The sequence below is a fragment of the Helianthus annuus genome, chromosome 8 (assembly GCF_002127325.2).
Source record: "Helianthus annuus cultivar XRQ/B chromosome 8, HanXRQr2.0-SUNRISE, whole genome shotgun sequence".
In the NCBI taxonomy this organism is placed as follows: domain Eukaryota; kingdom Viridiplantae; phylum Streptophyta; class Magnoliopsida; order Asterales; family Asteraceae; genus Helianthus; species Helianthus annuus.
Window position 1 is genome coordinate 117,650,115 of NC_035440.2, and position 5,865 is coordinate 117,655,979.

Sequence of the window (5,865 nt, forward strand, 5' to 3'; positions counted from 1 at the left end):
GTTTCATTCGTAATTTCAAAATATGAACATTCACTTAGGCATTTTAACAAACACGTTGGGGGCATATTCTATAAAATCAACTATCAATTTTCATAACTAGTTATTTAGCCAAGCTTAACATCAATTAAGCATGTTCATATAAATTTTCACATTAACAAAATCTGAATTCACTTCCTAGAGCTCAAATTACACTAGAACAACAATCAAAATTCTAGTGTTTAACATATTCTTACAAAACCCACTTATCACCTTTAATGGTGATTGTGAATTCACAAGATTAAGCAAAATTTCAACAAGTAATTGACTAGGGTTTATCCCTAATCACTATCTCATTCCTATTTCATCCAAGCAACTATCATGCATCATAAATTTCGAGTTCCAAGTATTGATTCAAAATTTCAATTGGAATCTTAAATTCCACATACCTTATGATCATTTTACTGAGGTGATCACTAATCCATGCTTGGATTTCAATTTGGGTGTGATTTGCCCTTCCAATTGCTTGTAGTTTAGCTTGTTAGGGTTTGAAAGATGAGAGCTCCTGGCTCCTCTAGAATTGTCGACCAGAACACACACTCAAGGTGTGTGTTTTGGTGTTTCATGTTTCATTTTATTAAAACTTGTTTTAAGTTTATCACATTTGGCCCCTATACTTAACCCAAGTTGCATATAGTGTGTTTTAACATATTTTCTTTTTACTATAAGGCTTATGACTAACTAGGTTATTTATTCCTAGTTGCTTAATCCTGTTCATAACCCGTTTTATTTTAAGTCCCGTTAACTCGGACCTTTTATATACTTTGTTTTCTCAAAGTATTTCTTTCCCCCTTTTAATTAATATTAGGATGATTTGTTTACGTCATAATATTTACTGGGTTAAATTTTTACCACTAACGGTATCTTACCCGTCTTTTAGTATTAACGTGGTTTGATTACCAAACCCGTTTTCGGGATGTTACACCCCGCCCCCTATCTGTCTCGGGAACGGGCGGCCGCGAGACTCGGTGTTGGTGGTATAGGTGTTTATTAATTTGGCAGCGGAAATTACATCAGGAACGTAGTTAGGAAATATTTTATCAGAGTAAATACCACATTTTATAATATTAAACATATTGGGATAAAACCCAAGTTTTTATTACAAACATTTTTATAGGGATAAACCCGATTTTATTGAATAAAACATCTTCTTTTATTTAGGTAACTTTTATAGCCACTTTTCCAAGCCTTCAGTGTTGTCCAGCTGGCTTCTAATTGGCTTTCACATTGTGTTACCTGAAACGCGTTTAAAAATATTTTGTCAGTGGGAAATACTGGTGAGTGAATCCCAGTTCAATCAAGAAAAGTTTTATTAATTTAAACAGTATTGATAGCGATTACAATGTTTACATCTACCCAATTACTCATTCAGTACTGTCAATCCTGACTGGTGGGTCATATTACACATTGGTTAACTCTTTGTCCAATGGCAACGTGTTCCACATTTTGTATACACAACCCCAACATACCGGCAGTAATTGTAGAATTACAAAGACTCAATCACTGCTAAATTACATTGTAAAATATTTAAGGTTTTGTAAAAACTGTTTACAAAAGGGAGATTACTCACATTGCTGTCTTAGGTTTTCTGTAAGGATTTCCTGGGAATTATCTATATAAATACACACGTGTTAGTATAATAACCCATTTTAACATTAGTAATACCCTCCCCGAGACGGCATTCCAACGACTACGTCGGGCAGAACCACGACAACCGTTACGGAACCCTAGATCAATCGGGCAGTGTATCTATTACATATCCAGGGGTTATGATACTTACAACGGAGCAGAACTTCGTTATTTAGGGGGTATTATATCCGAAAATAGTTTCTACTATTAAGAAATTCGAGATTAAGAAAAGGAAATGAGCGATCGGAACTGAAGGCCGATGCCCTCAATTTATAGGGCTGTAATATGACTTCCTCGCGGCCCGCGACAGCCACCGCTGCCTCTTTCGCGGCCCGCGAGATTGGTGGCTAGGGTTGTATGCTTGATTGGTCACGAGATAGCTTCGACGGGTGTTAGGCCACGTGGCAGCTCAGGGCTGCGCCACTTGCCCAGGCGCTCGCGGCCCGCGTAGACTCAAGTGAAGTCTGTCGCGACCCGCCAGAGCCCTTATTTTCTTGTTTTTAATTTATTTTAATAAAAATTAAGGTATTCGGGGTCCTTTTTTACGTATGGGGTGTATTTTAGGACATATTGGGACATTCTAATTATTTTTAGGGTGTCGGAAATATTTCGAGGGTTGTTATATCCTCCCCACCTTGTTTTAGAGCTTGTCCTCGAGATCTACTGGAACAAGTGTGGATATTTTCTTTGCATTTTTTATTCAAGCTCCCATGTGTATTCTGGTCCTCTTTTGGAGTCCCATTTTACTTTAACCATAACTAATCTCTTGTGCTTGAGGTTCTTGACTTTCCTGTCTTCAATCTGTAGAGGCCTTTCTACAAATTTATGTTGTTCATTTACCTTTATATCCTTTAGAGGCACTACAAGTGATTTATCAGCTAAACATTTCTTGAGATTAGATACATGAAATACATCATGTATTCCTGCCATTTCCTCTGGCAGTTGTAGCTGATAGGCTACATGTCCTATTCTTCTAATAATATCAAAAGGTCCAACATACCTGGGACTTAGCTTCCCTATTTTGATGAATCTTACCACTCATTTCCAATGAGAGACTTTCAACAACACTTTGTCTCCTATCTGAAATTCCAATGGTTTTCGCCTGTTATCAGCATAACTCTTCTGTCGATCACGCGCTGCTTTCAGTCGTTCCTTGACTTGAATGATTTTATCAGTCGTTTCTTGCACTATCTCAGGTCCAGATAGTTGCTTTTCCCCAATTTCTGCCTAACAGACTGGGGTTCGGCACTTTCGCCCATAAAGTGCTTTGAATGGTGCAGCATTGATACTTGTGTGATAACTATTATTATAAGAAAATTCTATTAATGGTAAGTGATCGTCCCAATTACCTCCGAAATCAATTACACAAGCTCTAAGCATGTCCTCCATTGTCTGAATCGTCCTTTCGCTTTGTCCGTCCGTTTGAGGATGATAAGCTGTGCTTAGATTCAACTTGGTTCCCATTGCTTTTTGGAAACTTGCCCAAAAATGAGAGGTAAAATGACTATCCCTATCAGAAACAATTGATAAGGGAATTCCATGTAATGAAACTATTTCATTTACATACAACTCAGCTAACTGTTCCATACTGAAAGTTTCCTTCATCGGTAGGAAATGAGCTGACTTAGTTAGCCTGTCTACAATCACCCAGATTGTATTATTACCTTTTCTTGTTTTGGGTAGTTTGGTAACAAAATCCATTGTTATTAATTCCCATTTCCATACGTGCATTTCTAACTGTTGCAGCAATCCTGAGGGTTTCTGATGTTCAGCTTTGGCTTGTGAACAGGTTAAACACTTAGAAACATAAGCTGCTATATCCTTTTTCATTCCTATCCACCAAAAATTCTTTCTTAAGTCCTGATACATCGTATCACTTCCAGGATGCATCGTATACTTAGATTTATGGGCTTCTTCTAATATACGGTGACGTAGGTTTCTTAATTTAGGTATCCACATTCTTTTCTTATGGAATCTCCAAATTCCATCTGTCCCTTGTTCTAATTCCTGGATCATTCCTTTTAATTTTTCAGTATCATCCTTGATTACTGATTCATGTGCTTCTCTAATGTGATTATTTAAATCTACTTGTAGATTTAATTTAAGAGAACGTACCCTTTTTGGTTTTTCGTGATACTTTCGACTTAAAGCATCAGCCACTACATTTGCCTTTCCTGCATGGTACTGGATATTACAATCATAATCGCTAAGTATTTCCATCTAGCGTCTTTTGTGACAACCCGAAGTTTCAAGATCCTTCCTATGCATATTATTTGTTTGGCAAATCTTGTTTTACAATTTGATTTGTGTGGTGTCGTGTGCAATTACATGAATTGATTATATGCAGTCCATTTTATTAACTTTACTAAACATACTAACAACATTAATTCATCAATATCTAAATTGGACTTTAGGCAAACATGGTATTGGACCGTCAATTTAAAGCTGGTGCAATGTGAAATAGTGGCCATCAGACCACATGCAAGAGTGGTCGACAATTTGGAACCTTATAATCTAATTGGACCGAAGTTGTTTGTAGATATTTAAAATGGAAGTTAATAGTGGGCCGGCTATGTTGGGGTTAGATTGATATGCACATGCACACCCTATATCCGAATTATATTGGGTTCCGGCCCACTCTCATGTCTGGCCCGCAATGTTGAAAATTGAACTATGTTATGTTTATTTATAAATTATGAAACAGGGTTAAGTATATTTGAATAATTAACAAAACAAAACCCTATTCTCTTCTCAAGACTTTGAACGGCTGTAGCAGAAACCCAACCCCCCCCCATCAACGTATCCTATACTTTCAAGGCATTATACGTGTATTTATTATTGATAGGTATGTGGGTTATACTTTGCACATGTTATGTTATGCGTATTGGTATTATTGATCATACGTGTATTCATGAGTAACGTTTGAATGATGTTGATCGCATGAATGTATCTGATAACTAGTGGATAGGAATGTGTGATTATTAATGATAATGGTTGTCATGAATATTTGAACACGCATAATGAGGAAACGATGGACTAGGGTTATAGCACGTGATATTCTGATGTTCATGAAAAATTGATGATATGGGCCACATGCTGATTCAAATATTAACTCAGGATTAAATTATTGAAACTCTCGAACTGTGATATGTGTTAATGATCTAGGGATGTGTATATGTGAGTTTGATAAATGCTATGAAAGTTTGTGTTAATATTATTCTTGATGGAATATGTTGGTAGTATGTGCAATGTGCTGTTATGGTATTTGTCCATGATTATTAGTATGTTGTCAAGATTGACTAGTATGACTAAGATTAAAGGATGTTATGAATGATAATAATATGAGTGAGTAGGGGGTAAAGGGGTCAAATACACACTAGAGTCATACAAGTTCTTGTATTTATCCTAAATTGTGAGTGCACCCTTTCACGTTTACGTTCTAATCGGCCAAGCATATTATAAAAGATTGGGCCGAAGGTTATCATAAGAGATTGGGCCGAAGACTATCATGGTGGTTGGGTCAAAGTCAAGTGGGTTGCCCTTCGGTGGGCTGCCACTCGAATTATTTGGGCTACCTATGCGGATTGGATCGTATAGCAGTAGTGGGTCACACACATTCCCTTAGTAGCATGGGCTGTGAGGCCTGCTGAGTCATACATTTTCTGTCGGGTCCCGAGTCAGTTGAACCGCACATGTGTAAATGGACCGCACACTTGTTGGGTTTTATGCTTTCTAGGCCATACATGGCTAATGAATTGTCGCACAACATGTTTAATTGTTAAGACTGGTGTATGGGGTGATGAATATCAATACTTGTATTTTTATGCATTATTTGATGGATTAATGTGGAATGATACGTGTTGTACATGTATACAAACTGATTGTTGGGTGTAACTATCATAGGGTTTTGGTTGAACACCTCTGTTAACAAGTAATAAGTCCTACCGAGCAAATCAAAGGTGAGTTCATCTCTCTTGAGCATGCGTCCCGGTGGTTGGGACAGTCAGTGGGTATCCCAGGGAGGGATAAGTCTTTTGGGTAAAAAAACGGGAATGTTGGAAAATATACTCATCCTATCACCTTTAAAGTCCCTCCGTGTTGTTTGGTTACCGGGAAGGTAACATGGTATTAGTTAGTAGCGCTACTTAGGTTTGGCAACCTCACCCCGTACCTGGGAGGACGGGTGTTGAACTAATGACC